Below are 20,677 nucleotides of genomic sequence, written 5' to 3'. Positions count from 1 at the left end.
AACAACATGTGCAGGAAGAAAAGATATGTTCTCTGACCGCAAATAGCTTCACAGCCCTCTTCGTAAGGGTTAGGTGTATCTTATCCAGTCACGAAAGACCTCAACACTTCTTACCAGCACCATGGTTATGTACCTCATTAGGCTAGGAACTTAACCTAAAAAGAAGAGTTCTAGAAGGATGCTCTTTAACCATATACACAGGTAACTTCCCATTCAGATGTGGGTATAGACCAAGTATTTCTGTCAGCCCACACCAACAGGAAGCTAATACATTCTCATGTTAAATGCATAATGTCAGACTAAGATTTAATAACCATAACCAGTACTTTAAAAATGAACCAGCCTTCCCTGGTCAAGAGTAAAAATCTAAATACACACTCAGAAAGACATCAAAAGCTAAATCTTATCTCAGACTAAGCCACATAAAATCACACACTACTATCAGCAAAGCAGGACAAATATATTTCTAACTGTATGTACGATATAATGACCTCAGACTCAATTTACAATGAAGACTGTATTCTGCAGAATTTAAAATGATACAATTCCAACAAATACTCTTGAAATCAAGTGTCCTCAGAGCCTGCCTGTATCCTCTTCAGAATCAGTTAGGGAAATAAATTCCCTTGACCATCAACCATCCCCCCAGAACCTTAGCAGGTACAACAGGCATAAGCCAATTTCAAATCCTGATAAACATTTTTGGCCACTCTCAAAGGCAAGCCTAAAATTAAACAGCTGAGCTACATAGGTTGGGCACAATGCAAACTGAGAATTTCTTGTATCAGAACTCTGCTTGCAATTCCTGTTGCTTTTCATATTATATTTTGCACTGTTGATGCAGAACATGTAACAAATAACTGTACCTGTTCCTTACCCCTTTTTGCACCCTTGCTATTAGTGGGTATGAAGCGAACAACTTCCCTTATTCCATTAAGGTCTCAAACATTCAAGAAATACAAGCAGCCTCAAGGTCCCAAATTCTCTTTTACACCCATAATCCTTAAATTAGAGATTACTAGGCAAATTCCCCATGTCTTCTATTTGGCCCTTGAGACCAATTAACATGAATGAATTCTCTACCCCCTTTTTTAGATTAAAAAATGTCTAAGTGTTGTATCTGAAGAGCTGGTTTTGGACTCCAGCAAAGAGACCTGATTGCCCAAACTCACCAGTACCTCACACCTAACAAACGAAATGCACTGGGGATTAAATGCCAACAACGTGGTCATTATATTAGAACACACAAGACAGACACGATCGCTCCTCCCAGAAATCACTGAAGTTTTCTTCAGAAGGCCTGAAGATGTCACAGGCCTCATGCAAATCCAAGATGGCTGCTCACCTAATTTGGAGGACTACACAGTAACATACACAACCTTAAAGTCTTCAGTGCAGATTTATTTCTGCAGCAAAACAAGCTTTTGAAGGCACAGTGAGGAGATTCTGCTGCTTCACCCGAAGCAGCTGGGAGATAACCAGTTCTCCTCTTCTGTGGTTTGCAGATTTCGTCTTGGAATGTTTTACTCATGCTTGCAGCATAAATGGTAACAGGGCTGAGCGTTCCATTTTACTCTGCAATAATCCAGCTCCCTCATCAGGACCTATTCATCCTTTGACTCTGTAGTTTATTCACTCGTGAACTGCATTGTTGCCTCATTAAGCAGCACACCCATCCTATCAATTCAATACTCTGCCATGATGCTGAGAATGACAGTTCAGTTCTTTAGCAAAGGATCTGTATTTACTACTTCTCTAATATCCTGTAGTAGGCGTAGATGACTCAAGACTTAATTATATAAAACAAAACTTCACAAAAGAACTTCAAAGAATTTAATACGTTTAAATTTGGGTCTAAACAATAGAGTGTTCTGGATGATCTAGAGGCTTGATAACGTTAAACCGAACAAGTACAGTCTGCTATACTGATGAGGACATGGCAAGATTCCTAGGAACTGTCTGGTAAGTCAAGAAGTTCTGTGATTCGATTCATTACGCAGCCTATAAATTAGTCAATCCTACTCCTTAGTCTATTCTGGAGAACAGCAAAGAGAATGGCTCCATTCCAAATACTGTGTACTCTGCAGAAACCCTAATAATCACTTAACACGGCTCGTGTAAAACCTCAAGAAACACAAACTCCTCACTTTTTTGAAGGAAAAGATGAGGTGATTACTGCAAATAATTCTTTGCCATTCTATTATAACCTTCCCCCATAGACCTTAAAACAATTTACAAACAATCTGCACAATAATCCATATTACTATTCTCAGGAGTAGTGATCCACATCTTGTCAGAGAGTCAGCAACAGAGACAAGAACAGAACCCTAGGATTCTGATTTCAAGTCCTCTGTTCTAGCCACTGAACACCACTCCCCCCCCCCCCCCCGCCAAAGAGCCACACACTTACTGGTGGGGTACGTAGGCCTTGCCCAAGAAGCACCTGGCATCTGCATCTCCCATTGCGATTAACAGGAGTTGTGGGTGAGCAGTGCCTATCAGGCTCAAGTAATTAGTAAACAAAATTTAACCTATTATCTCAAGCTATACAACATTTTCAAGGTTTTTCCTTCCCTCTGCTACATGTCAAAACATGATTATTTCTGGGGTTTTTTTAAAATCTGAATTAAAACAAAAGTCAAAGCTTTGTCTCTTAATCAGAAGTTAGTGAAGAAGTCATAATAGCCCCATTCATCAAAAGCAAACTTGGTAAAGTAGTGGGTACAGCTCGTATTCATAAGGAGAGAATGAAAAATACTGAGCTGAGGAAGAGTTAAGAGACAGAAATAGGAAATACCCCCCACAAAATATGTTTTTTTAGTAACCTAACTGGCTATGAAGCTGTTTTCTCTTCGTTTACCTTCTGTGGAGAGCAACATAGAAAGCCAAAGTAATACACTCAACTATTTTCTTAAAAGCTTTGCTCTTTTTTTTAAAAAAAAAAAATCAAATTATAGAACAACTTTCTCAGCAGGAGTCAGTATAGAATAAAAATCACCAAAGTTAACAAACACAAGACCAACAAAGATTAATGTCTACATGGTTTCAAAAGTAGTACAATGTAGATTTCATTAACATTTTAATTGTAATATATATCTTTTTAATCTTCTTTCACACTAATGGTTTTATATGAGAAAAGAAAAGAAACACAGAATAAAAAAACTGCTGACAACAACAAAAAATCAACATGCAAAATTTAACAGAAGGAACTTAGTGCTGTAATGGGAAATGAATTAGATGTTGAAAACTATGTTAATGTTGCATTAAAGTAGAGATTGAATTTCTTGACTCTTCCATGAAAACAAAGTTAAGGTTGCAACTTTAAGGCTGTCCCTTTCACAGACACACTACAATAAACTCTTTCATTATAAGACAACAGAACATGTAGTATTAGAACATGGACACCTAAAGGTAAAAAAGGGGACAGTTAAAACATGGCAATGTACAGTTTAATTTATTTACAGAGCAGCATCTTAGGATGAGAGTTCTATTATTATTATTGTCTATTACATGATGCTTTTCAGTAAATTGAGTATTTCTCCCTGTTGTATATGATCATATAAGTATGTAATGATAAAAGTCACACACACTTAGGTCTTTTCTCCATTGTACAACCAAGGTTAGATGATACAGTAGCGTAGAGCAGGAACAGGTATTTACACCGATGTTTGATAGTGCAAGTGGAGCTGCATGGGAGCAATACAAATGGTGCAAAACTTTCAGAGATGCATCTTTACCTGAATGTCCAGCCCCCAGGACAAAAGTCATCTAGGGTGAGAATCAGCAGGAGAAATTTCAGCACAAACTATAATTGTGTGTAAGCTGTGAAAATGCAGGTTTTCAAGAAAAGTGCCATCTCAACCACAACTATAATAAAAACAGGTATGCATAAGTTCATTACACAGGAATAAATATAGGTTGCAAAGCTTGATGTGCTAAGTGTAAAATACAGAAAGGTTTCCAAGTAAGCAAACATCTAATGAAGGATTATCCTTATTTGTGAGAATTCCATTCCATCAAGGAACTGAACCACGAACCTCTGCATGCGACAGAAAGGAGAATATATGCTTATTCTCTCCCTAAAATGACTAGCCTCATCTTGTAAACAGCAGGCTGGCACACAACACTCCATAGACCTTTTTCCCTTGGAGGTATTTAATCCAAGTACTTGCCAAACCTACTTACGTCTAGCTTTTAAAACTAAGTGATGTTAAGCATTATCAAACCAACATAACACACCAAGTCTTTCAAGCACACAGCTGTTGTCTTTCAAACAGAAGTTTCTGTAATTCCAATGATTTATTAATGCACCTGTGTGGTATTGTATCTGTCATATCATAATTTGAATAAGGGACTCAGCACCTTGCAGGGACAGCAACTCACAAGAGAAATGCTGTCCCACCGTAACTTTGGCATTGTTACATTGACACTACAGTATGTTCTTTATGACCCCTCTACAAGGGGTTATATAGTCAAGCCTAACTCCTGTTTTTCTAATGCATCACATAACTAGAATATCCTGTGGCATAGGGAACTGGCATGTGAAACACGTATCCACACACAAACTACATAGCTTTAGGCTGTCACATGTCTCTCTAACGAATATTGTGGTGTTAAAGCATTTATGGAAAGAAATCATTGCTGGCGCTGGGCGACACAACCCCTTTCCATACAAGTGTTCAAACCCACTAGCTTGAGAGCGCACAGGCTCGGTCATATTTAACTTACAATTCTTTACACATACTATTCTTCAGTTTGCTGCTGAATTTTTGCCTTCAGGCTCCCAAGGATGGAAATCATCTGGCTCCTCTCCCTAAATCAACAGAATCCTCAAAGAGCCCTGATTGCTACAAATTAGTTGCTACAAAGTGAGGTGAATTTTTTGCTGTTTTTACAAATGATTAATAGGTCCCCATATTGGCTTTATTGCTGTTGGGATGTCACTGTGAGGTAAAGTATTTAATCTCATCCCAATGACTATATATGGTCACTTTGATGGAGTCACCCCCTCCCCCTACATTCTGCTGCCCTTAACTCCTGGCACTTACTTCCAAAGCAAACTGGCAGTATTTGGGAACTGTGCCACTAAACCAGAAGTCAGCAGACTCCCAATGTTACCATGAACTCCCCCCTTTTCCAGTTAATGCTTTTAAACACCCCTTAAAGTTGGCAAGATTTTGAAAAGATACACAAAGAGAAACTTTTTAAAAGTACTTTGAAGTCATTACATAAAAGAAAAAAGTAACAAGTTACTTTTGTTTAAATGTAGATTTTATAATTATCTCTTGGAAGTTTAAAATCAGCCTCTCTTGCTCCTGAAAAGTGTGCTAAATTGTCTGGTTTGGAAGGGAAACATAAAAATTTACTTTGAGTGCAAGTTTCTAAAAGTTTCTAAAAAAGTAAAATTTCTAGACCATTTAGAGGATTAAGAAAATGATTTTTAATTTGGACAGTACTCTGAACATGGAAAGCACAAAATACATGCCAAGTACTATTATCTACACAGTATTTCAATAAGGTTGCAAGGTATTTTAAGTCTCAGTAAGTGTACCAAAAAACCTTTTTCTGCCCATGAACCAGAGTCACTGACAGCCCATCACTGTCCCAAATCATATCCCTCTATGGTGAAAACCATGTGAGGCAGCAGTGTGGTACCGGGGGAATTTCCCCTGCAGATCTCCAGAAATATATGGGAAGCCAGGGCCTTTGACATAGAAGTCCAGTACTTCCATACCATATCCTATCCCAAGCACTCCCAAGCAGTGTAACTCCTTTGCAGGCACATTGCCAGCGCCTCCTTTCTGCCCGTCCTGTCCCTAGAACCCCCAAATAGGTAAGCCACATGGAAAATATAACAGTTCTAGGCTGCTTTATCTTTCCTAATTTTCATGACACTGGAGAGCTCAGGGTCTAGTATTTGTATTCAGGAAAGAATTTTCCCCTAGGTCAGATTGGCAGAGACCCTAAGGTTTTTCGCCTTCCTCTGAAGTGTGGGACATGGGTCAGTTGCTGGTCTGAACGAGAGTAAATGGTGGATTCTTTGTAACTTCAAGTCTTTAAATCAAGATTTGAGGACTTCAGTAACTCAGCCAGAGGTTATGGACCTATTACAGGAGTGGGTGGGTGAGGTTCTGTGACCTGCAATGTACAGGTCACACTATATGATCATGACGACTCCTCCTGGCCTTAAAGTCTAGGAGGGGTTGAGGGAGAAAATGTGCACACGCACACCCCATTTCCCAAGCAGCCTTTCCTCCACTCCTCACATCAGGCCTTCAAGTTTCCACCCTTCCCGTCACACAGACCCTGTATTCTGGGAAGAAACCTCCACCCAGTCTGGAATGATGTGGGAGGGAGAGAAAGGGCATGATATGGCAAAGGTGGCTGAGGCTATGTCTACACTACAGCTTATGTAGGCGTAACTTATGTTGCTCAGGGGTGTGAATAAACCACCCCCGTGAGCAACATACGTTACACTGACATAAGCGCCGGTGTGGACAGCCCTATGATGGTGGGAGAGCTTCTCCCGCCGACACAGCTACTGCCGCTTGTTCGGTGGTTTTACTATGCCGACGGAAGAGTTCTTTCCCGTCAGCACAGAGCGTCTTCACTGCTGCAGCACTGCATGTGTAGACATGCCCAGTCTCCCTCCATAAGGAAGGGGGAGACCCAAGCTCAGAGAGTTCCCTTTGTGAACTGATTTATGTCACATGATCTGGCTGAGCAGTAGGAAATTTTATTACCTCTGTCCCCATTTAAGAGAAACCACATGACAAAACGAGTGCAATACCTCACACCTGAAGTCTTGGCGTGATTCTTTACCCCTCTGTCAGATCATGTCATTTAACAAGTTAAGAACAGCAGGTATGGATAAATACAGTGCACGATTTAATATTTTTAAAATCTCTACCTTCAAACATTTGCTTAATTTTTTTTTTTTAAATAAAAACAAGTTGAACTTAAAACTTGCTAACGAATCACAGTTCCCAGCAAATGAGCAATTACAGTTGACAATGAATTATGCCTGAAGCAAGCTGGGAAACATATTTCGCAAATGATCTCATCCACAGGCAAACGTGGCATGACACTTGATTTGCTAAAAAAGACACACGGTTGTCAAAATTCCTGTCACTTTGCAAATAAAGTCAGGTAGAAAGAAAACGAAGAGCCTCACCCCTTTAGCATGGTTAACCTATTTCTCAATGTGCTTGAGAAAAAAAAACACTGCAGGTGTTTCCATCAAACCTCGGGCTAGTCTACACGGCAACGCTTTAACGTGGCTTGTGTGGTTGCGGCGCAGCGCTGGGAGAGAGCTCTCCCAGCTCTCTAAAAAACCCACCTCCACAAGGGGCGCAGCTACCAGGGCACTGTCTACACCGGTGCTTTATAGCGCTGAAACTTGCTGCGCTCAAGGGGGTGTTTTTTCACACCCCTGAGCCAGAAAGTTGCCATGCTGTAAATTGCCAGTGTGGACAAGCCCCTAGTTAGTGAAGCTCTGATAAAGGGCAAAGGTTAACTGAATTGCTAAGACTTCACAGAACTACCCTAAGCAACGCAGAAGAGATGGCCCCTGAGTGACTGTAAGGCTGCAATTCACAGGAGTTGCTCTGCTGGCATTATAGAAGTGAGCTGTAGCCCACGAAAGCTTATGCTCAGATAAATTTGTTAGTCTCTAAGGTGCCACGAGTCCTCCTGTTCTTTTAGCAGAGATTAAGGGACTGAACAACAGCAATGCATAGCACTTTCCCAGGCCATCAGGTGTTACAGAAAGCTTAAATAATCAAAAGAAACAATAAATAACAAAGATATCAGTAAATGGGTAGAAGAAATGACGTGCCTTTAACTTTCCATTTTCTTCTACCTCTGCGTGAGTTTGGTCAAATCAATCTGAAATGTTAAACAGTTTAACTGTGCCTTGAAATGGTTTGTGACTTATATCATCGCTAGAGCTCTCTGAAGCAATTACTCCTTTCTACCTCACTAAAACCCCTCTATTGTCACCCCACAGAAAGCTACTGCTAAACTCAAAATGTGGGAAAATTCAACATTATAGCTGAATCTCCATTCTAACCTCATTTTGTCAGGCCTGGGTATTTTTAAACACAAGCACTGTAGGGAGACAGCCAGTGGTAAAGTCACATCATCATTTTGTAAGATCGCTTTGCTAAGTTTATCCGCAATCCAATGGCTCCACACAATACTGAGCAACACACCAGCCTATTGTGTCAGAGAGCCATGTCCCAATTTAAGTACTATTGTGTCAATACAGCCAGCTTTCAAATAAAGTACATATCTGCAGACGTACACAGCAGAGCAGAAACCGTCCAGGAGACCTGGCAGGGAAATCATACTTCATAAGAAAATGGTCTAAAATAAATATTTCCATTCCACACAGTGATGGGCTGCAATCTGATTTGGATAAGCACACACAAGTGTGGAAGTTTCTCTGAAGCTACTCATATTTCTTCAGGGGTGCAACACGGAGTTGAACAAACTCTCTTGTGATATTTCTGGCACCTCTCCGAAAACCAACTGGAAATATCACAAAACAGCATCTTGTCTCTCGGCACTTTGCTGCCTGATCCTAACTGAAACCTGGTGCTAAAATCTGAACTTTACAGAGAGGTTTGTTTTGAGTCCAGGCCTAGAAATGGACAAAGATTCGGAGGGAAGGAGCATTCTTATCTTCTCCAAACCAGTTTAAACATCCGTGATTAAAGTCCACATGAAAAGGCCAATTAATGCAGTAAGACAGTGTTCTTCACATCTTCAGGCTCACAGAGTACAGAATTAGAGCCCGATGTGAAGTTGGTGCTAATGGCACCATTTCATATAAACTGAAATCTGTCGGAGGCCTAAAAGATTCCCAGGGTAAGGAAAATCCAGGCAGATCACATTTATTATTAAATTGTGGAGTGAAGTTGGTTTCATTTTGTAGGAAGGCATTGTCATAGCCTGAAAAATATGTAAGTGTGAAGTGGTCACCATCACTTGCAGGAGTACTCTTTATATATATAAACACATGTTGTCAACATGCTAAATATGGTTTTAACTTACATGTCTTCTATACCCTTAAAAAAAGAGAGAGATTTAGTGTACCTAGTAATAAGCAACACAATCACAGAAAGGCTTCTTCCAAGATCAAACTCTGGGAAGCTGGAACAACGGAGCTTAAACTCTATGAACAAAATTATTAAGCTAACTTTAAATTGGACTCAACTACTGGAAGTTTTCATCCATCTCTTATCCACAGCAAGATCTTACATTTCAGATACTATATATTCTAATACATCACAATTCAAGATCCGTTAAAGAGCGGCCATCAAGTGAATTTATGCCACAAATTTAAATCTTATAGAAACAATGTTTCTCAAAAGGTTCGATTAATAGAAATGTCTATATGTCTGGCATTTTCTTCTTTAAATTCTAATGGAAATGTTTTTGTTTGGTTTCCAGTGCTCCTCTATAGTGTTTGTAAAACAAACACTGTAGTATTGTGCAAGTGCAGGAGAACCAGAAGACAAAACTTCCTATAGACTGGGTCAGTTGTTTGTTTATTGCAACAGTCCAATTTAAGAGAAGTTCAAAGCATAAACCTTAATGGTGCAAAATTAAGTGAGATTTTAGAATCCATAGTGTTTTATTAACTAGGATAATTAAATTTGTTTTGTAAAATTATGTTTACCTGAAATATACATTATATATTAACCTGAATGTCCCTTTAATACTGTTCTATGCCCCTTTGTCTATTTTTGAACTAAAGAAAAAAATTCACATTTCATTTAAGAAAATGTATTACTTTAAAAAGTTGCTAAAATCTGCGAAGAAGAAAGATTTCAACTCCCACAAGTTCATTCTTTCCCTTGGACATTCCAATTCCACCACCCCTTTTTCACATAACCCTGTATGAAACCTCGATTGTGAGAATATTTGTTGTTTTTACACAATGGCATGAAATCTTCAGTGGACCATGGAATGACATTTATTCCCAGGAATATAGGGGCAAGATCCCTAATAAGAGCCTCTCACTAGAGGTTGAGCTATTATTACCTCTATTGTTCATAGCTTGAGGATATGTGCTGACTGTCCCAGGCCTGGCTAACAACATATATTCAAGCAAAAGGTTTAGCCTTAGTCTGTTTAAAGCTATTTAAAAGTAGATATTCAGCAGTTGAATGGGCTTGTATTTTTGTTTCACTTTAACTATATTCATATATACATTTTAACATTGCTTCTGGATAGTGTTGAGCATTGTTTGCTCTTACTGAAATCTAATAGGCCTGGAGGGTGCTCAGCATCTCACAGCATCAGGATCCTAACATTTTGTATGAAGAATGACTAGATTGTTTCAAGAATCACATTAGATACATGATTCCAGAAACCCACTCTTCATGCACTGGAATATTAACTTGTAGAAGCCAATATGCAACAGAGGACAGCAATAATTCAGTTTTGTTTACCGATTTCAACTTCTACTACTGTTTAATATTTTAGTTTGAAAAGGTAAAACAGTGTGCCAGTTCATCAATTACTCCGGACACAAGACAAACACTTGGCAAGCATGAAGTGCATCAAGCTACCCACAATCTCACAAATGCCTTTTGAAAGGAGGAAACACACAAGTAAATATTCAAATTAATGAAGCAGCATGTAATGGAGACTTCATTTTAAGTGTTCCCATACTTTTCCTGTTAATACATATGGATGAGTCTCACCACTGAAGTACAGAATGTACCACTGTCATTTTATTTTCCTATAGCAGTGGCGACGTTCGGAGAAGTCCTTGAACAGAGCAAATGTACTTTAACTACAACATGCTGCCTACTGCAGTACGTACCATAACACACCAGCATTCGGAAAGGCACTTATCTCCCTTCAAAAAACCCCCAATACCACTATATTTTCCACATTTATACATCAACATGCTGCTTAACATCCTGCCTCTTGCTGACCACGTGATATAGCATAAAATAATACTGGAATATTATAAAGCATTTCTGCTCTGCGACCCCCCCTCCCCCAAAACCCACAACTGCAGTCATTTGAATTATAGCATCCTTCGCAAAAATGATGTTATACCATTATTCATAAACTATTCATTTGGGTGTTCATTTTTTTAAAAAAATCCCTTTCCTTCAGGCCATACAATCCTCCAATACCAAGAAAGAGTGCAAACATCTATACAAACACTTAGAAATTAAAATCAACTAAGCACTGCAGCCACTTCATTAACATGTTTCTAATTATAACCTATTTCTCAAATCCATTTTGCTAGGTGACTAGGACTTGGAAAGACCAAAGGACCTAATCCAATTCTACCACAATCAGCATCTTTTCTAGGAAAGCTCCAATACTTCCCAAAGCACCCCTCCTCTCCCAGTAACTTCTTCCCCTACCCCCAGCCAAACAAAAGAAAAGAAAAAATAAATACCACCTTCTTACACTAATGGATGCTTTACCCCTTGTTACACAAAACACTTCCTTATCTAGATCCCTAAATAACTGCAATTTGAAATTAAGAAAAAGACAGCACAGCTCATCATGTTATTTGAAGCAATCAATTTATGTTTGTGTCTCTGACTCCATGAAAGGTTAAGAGGTTTGTTATAATATTTACTGTGCCTGTTCCTTCAGTATCAGGGCTAAAATCTATTGTATTTGTCATATTAAAAAAAAAACTGGGAAAGAAAAACCTGTTTACTGAATGCTCACTGAATTAGCGACATGGGGCAGAAGACTGTTTTATATTTTATTGACTCAATAAACTAACTGTATTAAAGGCTGGACCTGCCAGCAGCAGGAAACAGCCGCAAAACCTCAAAGGAATTTTTGGGGGAGGTTGAGAGACAAAGTCCACGATATGTTTCCCCCATATTAAAGAGTGGATTAAAATACCTCTCGTAACTATTTGTTAAACATTAGCAGAGTGCTAGGCATTGTACAGAACAATGAATTACTATGTACAACTGGACACAATCCTTTTATCAAAGGCACCAAAGGACTATCAGTTCTTTTGAGGGCAGGGCAGAAGGAAGGAGAAGACAATACCCCTAGAGAAGAGGAATGTGGTGTGAAGAGGGGGAAAAAAAAACCACTACCAATGGACAGGGTGAAAAAAATGGTCTCTGTGCTGTTTCTTGGGCAGGAGGAATTCCCCAGGGAAGACGTGGGGGGAGGACAGGGATTCAGAACTGGGTTTATTCCCTGAGGAGGATAGGTGAATCAGATGGGAAGAGGAGGTGGGGAGAAATCCCCTGCAACAGTGAGAGGATGGAGCATGTGGGGGTGCCTCCGCTGTAGTATTGGAGAGTGGCTTGTCAGGGGTAGGGTGTGGGAGATGACAGGAGATGCGTTCTCTGGGTAAAGGTTGTGGGAGGGTAAATTCCTAGGGTTAGGACAGAGGCAAGTCCAGTGAGATCAGGGGAAATGGGGGGGACTCCAATAAGATAGGGTGTCAGGAGAATTGGGACGAGTCCCCTGGAATGAGGATTGGGATGACTCTGCTGTGTGTAAGGGTGTATGCTGGGCAGGTGACTCCATTGGATGAGGAGGAGTAAGGGGTGACAGCCATATGCAGGAGTAAGCTGGGACTGAGACCCATGGACTGAGGGTGAGAGGGCCGAGGCAAGTGCTACCATGTTGGGGGGAGAGGTAAGGATGAATCCCTTCTTGGGGAATGGGAGGGTTATTGTCCCTGTTGGAGGAGCAGGCAGAGTCACCTCTAAGGTGGTGAATCCCCCCGGGGTGACTGGGAGAAGTGATTGTGTGCAGACAGGTAGGGGTTAGTCTGCTGTTAAAGTACTGCACTTGGGTGCAATCGGTGGGGCCAATTCCCCTGTGAGTGGACTGAACATGTTGGGGTTGAGTCCCATTTGGGAGGGAGCTCTTCCCCCCCAGAGCTAGCATGGGGGGGCGGAGGGAGATCCTCTGGTACAGGAGAGGGGTGGGTGGGGCAAGTTCCCTGTTAGAAAGGGCAGAAAGAGGAGGGTGTGATCCCCAGGTTGGGAGACAAGCAGGGGCGAGTCCCCTGTGGGTGGGAGAGAACATCAGAGGGGGAAGAGGCAAGTCCTCTGGATGACTGTAGGGAGGGGTTCATGATGAGTCTGCTGTGGATTACGAGAAGGGTAGGTGGGGCCTGAGCCTCTGTGGGAGGTGGGTGAATCCCCTCTGGGATGTAGGTTAGGAAGAGAACACCAGGCCGGGGGGTTAGTCCCCCTAGAGAGAGACAGACCAGGGAATAGGTTTGGGATGGCTGCCCTCTTGGAGGGATGCGGAGGGAGGATAGAGGAGGCAAGTCTGCTGAATAGGGTGAGCAGGGGAGGGATGAGTCCCCCTTTAGCAGCGGTAGGAATATGACACCCCCCTTTGGGGTGTGGGTGACTCTCCGGGGGCAAGTTTGTAGATTAGGGGTGGGGAGTTCCTACAACTAATAAGCTAGGGGACAAGTCTCCCCTGAGGAAAAAAGGGGTTTATTCTTTAGGGGAGAGGATGGAGGACAACCCCAGGCAAGGGGGTGACTTGGGGGGGGGTGTAGGATGGAGTGTGAGCCCCAGGGGTGGGGGGTAAACACTGGGGGGGGGAGCAGGATGGGGTGCGAGAGCCCCAGGGGAGGTGGCCCTAGTCCTAGGGGTGGGGGTGACAGCCCCAGGGGAGGATGACTCCATGTGGGAGTAGGATGGAGTGAACAGTGGTGGAGCAAGCAGGTGACTGGGGGGTAGGTTGAGGAGAAGGGGATGACTCAGGGGGCGAGCACCAGGGGAGGATGACTCCGGGGGGAGCAGGACGGGGTGAACACCAGTGGGGCAAGAGAAATGAAGGGAGGAGGTTGGGGCGAGCCCTGTGAGAAGCATGGGAGCAACACCGGATGAGACGGGGGGGAGGGGGAGCGAACCCCAGGGGGTGACTCGGGGGGGGGGGAGTTAAGGGGAGCGACAGCCGGTGGGGTAAGGGGGATGACTCAGGGAGAGGTTAGGGGGAGCAAACCCCAGGAGGTGACTTGGACGGGGGTAGGGGGAGCAAACCCCAGGGGGTGACTCAGAGGGGGCGACACCTGGTGGGGCGAGGGGGGTGACTCCAGGGAGGTAGGGGGGAGCAAACCCGGGGGGGGGGGAAGGGGGAGCGACACACAGTGGGGCAAGGGGGTGACCGGGGGGGGGCAGGGGGAGCGAACCCCGGGGGGTGACTCGGGGGGGCAGGGGATTAGGGGGAGCGAACCACGGGGGGTGACTCGGGGGAGGGGTTAGAGGGACCGACACCCGGTGGGGCGAGGGGGTGACTCGGGGGGGCAGGGGGAGCGAACCCCGGGGGGTGACTCGAGGGGGGCAGGGGATTAGGGGGAGCGAACCCCGGGGGGTGACTCGGGGGAGGGGTTAGAGGGACCGACACCCGGTGGGGCGAGGGGTGACTCGGGGGGGCAAGGGGAGCGAACCCCGGGGGGTGACTCGAGGGGGGCAGGGGATTAGGGGGAGCGAACCCCGGGGGGTGACTCGGGGGAGGGGTTAGAGGGACCGACACCCGGTGGGGCGAGGGGTGACTCGGGGGGGCAAGGGGAGCGAACCCGGGGGGGTGACTCGTGGGGGGTGACTGGGGGAGCGAACGCGGGCGGGGCGCGTGTCGGCGGCAGGGGCCCCGGGGCAGGGCCGGCTCCCCGCGGGCCGGCGGCGGTTACCTGCGGGGCTCGCTGCCCCAGGGACGCGCGGCGGCTCCCTCGGGCCTAGCGGCGCTGGCCGGCTCGGCGGCAGGAAGTGATTCCAGCGGCTCCTCACATGGACTTTCCCTGACCTCGCCCAGCAGCGCCGAGCGCCGCAGCCAGGCAGCCCGCGGGCCGGGCCGGGCCGGGCCGGGCTGGGCGGGGCGCGGCGCGGGGCTGATCGCGGGCCCCGGCCAGCCGGACCCTGGGCACAGCGGGCCGCGGGGCTGGAGCCGGCTGGCGGCGCCCTGGTCCTGCCGGCGCCGCAGGCTTTGCCCGGCTGCCAGCCAGCTCCGGGGAGCTGCCTCCCGCCGCGCCGGGCGCCCCCCGGGCCGGGGCCTCCCTAACCCCGGGGCTGGGGCTCGCGTCGCCCGTTCCCTCTGTCGTGACATGCCCTGGGCAGGGGATGCCGCCGCCCGATCCCCCCCCCGCAGCCAGCCCGGCAGGCGGGTGCCCCACGGAGCCCACCGACAGGGTCACGCTGGGGGCAGCGGGCGCTAGGGGTCTGTGCGGCACATGGAGACATCCCGGGGCGGGGGGGGATCAGAGGGGCTTGATCTTTACGTGTGTCGCTTATTATTTTTCAGGGTAATTAAAAGAGGAGGGGAAAGAGGATGTCAAAGATGCACACCTCGACTTCCCCGTCTTCAAGCGGTCCCTGCGACTACAACCTAGTGCAGCGTTGGACCCCATTCGGCAAACCCTTTGGGCCGGGAACTTCCCCTGAAGTCAACAGGGCTTTCCGCTCCCTGACCATCGCTAAACTGGGCCCTAAGCATGCACAACGTGCTCATCATCATTGCAGGTGTTAATTATGCCGTTTAGTCAGATCATATTACAAATAAAACAACTGGAGTTGAGGAAAACTTGAGGTTTTTAAAAATCACCTGGGTTCTTTCTATCATGCTGCCTCTTTTGCTCCGGAGGCAGCCCCAGAAACATCTGCAAAGAAACCTCATCATCCAACTTCAAATCCCCACTCAAAACTCTGCTTTGCCAGTATGCCTATAAAAACTTGACGAGTTAGGCTGCTGGTGTGCTGAGACCGTTACCTATCACCAGTATTGTCTCCTTGATTCCTTGTGCCCCCTGGTCTGTATTTGTTGTCCCTCGTCTTTTATTCGGTTGTAAACTCCTTGGGGGCAGGAAGTGTCTTTTTGTTCTGTGTTTGTAGAACACCTACCACAATAGCATTTTCATAGAATCTCATAAATAAGAAGTGGAAAAATACCTGCTAAGCTCAGGTTTCAGAGTGGCAGCCGTGTTAGTCTGTATCTGCAAAAAGGAGAACTTGTGGCACCTTAGAGACTACCAAATTTATTTGAGCATAAGCTTTCGCGAGCTACAGTAGCCGATGAAGTGAGCTGTAGCCTGCTAAGCTCAGCTAGTCAATTCCCCAAGCTGGTACAGAATTGTTTCCATGGTGTATGCTTAAGTATTCTCTACAGTCCAGTTTTAAATGTCCTAGGCGATGAGGCTTCTACCATGTTTCTTGGAACATTGGACCACAGTCTAATAAGGTTATTCTGTTTGGAAATGCCTTCCTATATCGAGCCTGAATTTTCCTTTGCTCAGGTTCATGTCATTGCTCCTAGATCTACCCCTTGGACTGCACATAAGTTATCTATAATAAGTGAAGCTTTTTGATGATTCAGGATTTGTTTTATTTTTTTTTAAATATCCAGAATAATATTCTGAACCAAAACTTGTAAATGTTCTCAGTGATTTTTTATCCTGCACTTAAAACATTACTTCACTAAGGCTCCAATGCTGCAAATGCTTAGGGACATGCTTAACTGAGTAGCCCCCTTGACACATGCATAAAGTAATACATATCCATAAATGTTTATGATATCAAGGCCTAATTAATATTTTTTCTTTTCTTTTTTTCTTTCTTTCTTAATTTAAAATATTTCTGAATCTTTTTATCTAAAAGTGTGAAATCCTGCTGACAGCTACATCACAAGATTTTCAAACTCTTAATTGCCCATCTCTCTCAAAAAAGAGAAATTTTTTCAAAATATTAATTTCAAGGAAGAACTACGAAAATCAGCAAAGGGATGGGAATATTTCATATTATAAGAACATTCCCTTTATTATCTTGGCCAGATGAAGCTGGCTGTCAGAACTCAATTATGATCTCAAGGCTACGATAAAGAAAATTACTAAATCTTAAAAAAACAAAACAAAAACCAACCTCCCCAACCCTACGTGTTTACAATAACTAAAGAGAACATTTTCTGTGTAACTCTTTGTCTTAGCCTCATCTTTTAAAAGAAAATTTTTGATTGTTAGAGGTTCCTATCAGTGTAATCCAAGCAAAAGATTATTGTTTCCTTGTACACTCCTGTCTATAACTACTGGTTGTCTCTTGTCTTAAACTCAGATTGTCAGATCTTTGAGGCAGATACAATCTTTTTGTTCTGTGTTTGTACAGTGGGGTCCTGATCAGTGTTCCCTCCAACTTTTCCCACTCATGTGTGGAATGAATTTTGTATGTGCACCAATATGGAGGTGATGTGTGACACATCACCTCCATATAGGTGCACATAGCAAAATTCATATGGCGGGTGTGGGGCCCAGGGGTTTGGAGTGTGGGAGGGGGCTGGGATGCGGGGGGGTGATGGCTCTGGCTGGGGGTGCGGTGGGGTGAGAGCTCTGGGGTTGGGCCAGGGATGAGGGGCTCAGGGTTGGGGCAGAGGATTGGGGTCGGGAGGAGGGGTTTGGGGTGCAGACTGCCCTGGGGCTGTGATGGGGAGAGAGAACTGCCCCCAGCTCTCTCTCCCAGCAGCAGCACCTAGGCTGGGGGGGAGGGGCGCCTCTCCCTACCGCAGCAGCTCCGGGGCTGGGGCCACAGGATAGGCACTTTTCCCACGGCCCCAGCAAGTCCAGGCCGGGGCTGGGTTAGGATCAGGGGAGAGGCACTTCTCCCATGGCTGCGGTAGATCCGGGCCAGGCTGGATTGGGGCCGGGGGAGGGGCGTGTCTCCCCTAGCCACAGCTGGGCTGGGGCTGGGGGAGAGGAATCTCTCCCCACCGCAGCCCTGAGTGCCTCCACAGCACTTAATAGGCTGCTGCACAGCTTAGAGGGAACTTAGGTCCTGGTCCATGGCTAGGGCTTCCTAGGCGCTACTGCAAAACAAAACAACAAAGGGCCAAATGCATTCACTTTCCCCATGCTGTTGAAGTCAATGGGATCACACTGGTGAGTAAATTCAGTAGAATTTGGCTCAGAAATGGTACTGTGGAAAAGATCTATAATCTATCCCTATACATGGCTCCAATGTACACAACTTCCGCATTAGATCTACTGCATCGCTGAATGCCATTATGGAGTCTGAACAAGCATGTGGCCACTATGCCTGTGGCTCTGCCATTCATTTATACCTATGGGACAATGCCAACAATGTGATTTTCAGCACTTACCAGTCTTATTTTTACCTTTCATTACAGATTGCCACTTACAACTTCTTGGTGTTTATTCTCTGTGGACTGTACAATCACACAACCCAGTCCTGTAAACACTTATTAATTTGGGCCCCAATTTGGCAAAATTTTCTGAATATGCTTAGCTTTGCACACTTGAGAGGGGACTACTCACATGCATGTTTTGCAATAACAGGACCTTTGTTAGTTCCGTTGACTTGCATCAGTAGGGGTTACTCACAGGATTCAGAATTTGCAAGATTTGCTCTCTATTAGAGTCTGGTAAATAACCCTAAATCACATTGTGAAATAACTCTAAAGCAATTAAAAAAGAGGGGGGTATGCATGATATAACATACTCTGTAACATGCAAAGAGTGTCTTCCGGCAGAGACAAGCTTAGTACAGAGGAAAGATCCTTTCTGAGTCATAGAATTCCTGCTCCCATTAAAGTGAATGGTAGTTTTGCCATTGGCAAAGACCCTGATAGATAAATTGTCTACAAATCCTTAAGGTCTAGGTTTCAGTCTTAAGTGAGGATGCCCCCCCCCCCCCCAAAGTAGGCAAAAATCAGCAGAGTTATACCTGTACAAATCCATTGGGACGTCAATTGTTGTTGTTTCTGTGAGGTTGGACAAGGTGTAAATCAATATAGCAGTTAGCCCAGTGAACATAGCCACCAGATGTAGGACTCTGCTAATCCTACAGGTCAGCTATAACTTTATCTTTCCGTAACATTTGCCCAGGCATACATATCTTTTAAGTGTTATATACATAAGCAAAATTCTCCAGGTCATAGGACTGCTTTAAACTAGCCCACACTAAGGCCACGTCTACACTACAAAATTATGTCAACTTAATTTACATCAGCATAGAGCCACTGCACTTATTAAATCGCTTGTGTGTGTGTGTGCACACTTAGAATCATAGAAGATTAGGACTGGAAGAGACCTCAGGAGGTCATCTAGTCCATCCCCCTGCTCAAAGCAGGACCAACCCCAACTAAAGCATCCCAGCCAGGGCTTTGTCAAGCCAGGCCTTAAAAACCTTTAAGGATGGAGATTCCACCACTTCCCTAGGTAACCCATTCCAGTGCTTCACCACCCTCCAAGTGAAATAGTTTTTCCTAATATCCAACCAAGACCTCTGTCATCTGCCACCACTGAAAACAACCTAGCGCCATCCTCTTTTCAACCCCCCTTCACATAGTTGAAGGCAGCTATCAAATCCCCCCTCACTCTTCTCTCAGCCTCTCCTCATAAGTCATGTGCCCCAGCCCCCTAATAATTTTTGTTGCCCTCCACTGGACTCTCTCCAATTTGTCCACATCCTTTCTGTAGTGGGGGGCCCAAAACTGGATGCAATACTCCAGATGTGGCCTCACAGTGCTGAATAGAGGGGAATAATCACTTCCCTCGATCTGCTGGCAATGCTCCGACTAATGCAGCCCAATATGCCGTTAGCCTTCTTGGCAACAAGGGCACACTGATGACTTATATCCAGCTTCTCGTCCTCTGTAATCCCCAGGTCCTTTTATGCAGTACTGCCGCTTAGCCAGTCAGTCCCCAGCCTGTAGCAGTGCATGGGATTCTTCCATCCTAAGTGCAGGACTTTGCACTTGTCCTTGTTGAACCTCATCAAATTTGTTTTAGCTGAATCCTCCAATTTGTCTAGGTCACTCTGGACCCTATCCCTACCCTCCAGCATATCTACCTCTCCCCCCATCTTAGTGTCATCTGCGAACTTGCTGAGGGTGCAATCCATCCCATCATCCAGATCATTAATGAAGATGTTGAACAAAACCAGCTTCAGGACTGACCCCTGGGGCACTTCGCTTGATACCGGCTGCCAACTAGATATCGAGCCATTGATCACTACCCATTGAACCCGACAATCTAACCAGCTCTCTATCCACCTTATAGTCCATTCATCCAATGCATGCTTTTTTAACTTGCTGGCAAGAATACTGTGGGAGACTGTATCAAAAGCTTTGCTAAAGTCAAGGCATATCTCATCCACCGCTTTCCCCATATTCACAGAGCCAGTTATCTCATCATAGAAGGCAATCAGGTTGGTCAGGCATGACTTGCCCTTGGTGAATCCATGTGGACTGTTCCTGATCACCTTCCTCTCCTCCAAGTGCTTCAAAATGGATTCCTTGAGGACCTGCTCCATGATTTTTCTAGGTTTCAGAGTAGCAGCCGTGTTAGTCTGTATTCGCAAAAAGAAAAGGAGTACTTGTGGCACCTTAGAGACTAACAAATTTATTTGAGCATAAGCTTTTGTGAGCTTTTCTAGGGACTGAGGTGAGGCTGACCAGTCTGTAGTTCCCTGGATTCTCCTTCTTCCCCTTTTTAAAGATGGGCACTATATTTGCCTTTTTCCAATCGTCTGGGACCTCCCCTGATTGCCACGAGTTTTCAAAGATAATGTCCAAAGGCTCTGCAATCACATCAGCCAACTCCCTCAGCACCCTCAGATGCATTAGATCTGGCCCCAGGGACTTGTGAACGTCCAGCTTTTCTAAATAGTCCATAACCTGTTCTTTCACCACTGAGGGCCGC

The 20,677-nt window shown here is 44.8% G+C and overlaps 1 protein-coding gene across 1 annotated transcript in view; it reads right to left on the bottom strand.

The window, feature by feature from the left end:
• The window catches only part of NACC2 (NACC family member 2), an 81,030-nt gene extending 66,124 nt beyond the window's left edge, over positions 1–14,906 (bottom strand). Inside the window, exon 1 of the mRNA XM_037879688.2 lies at positions 14,669–14,906. The gene's annotated coding sequence lies outside the window, so the exon portion shown is untranslated. The remainder of the gene's footprint in view (positions 1–14,668) is intronic.
• Positions 14,907–20,677: the final 5,771 nt, after the last annotated feature.

The sequence above is a fragment of the Chelonia mydas genome, chromosome 16 (genome assembly GCF_015237465.2).
Source record: "Chelonia mydas isolate rCheMyd1 chromosome 16, rCheMyd1.pri.v2, whole genome shotgun sequence".
NCBI lineage: Eukaryota > Metazoa > Chordata > Testudines > Cheloniidae > Chelonia > Chelonia mydas.
This window is presented reverse-complemented; position numbering and strand designations above follow the sequence as displayed.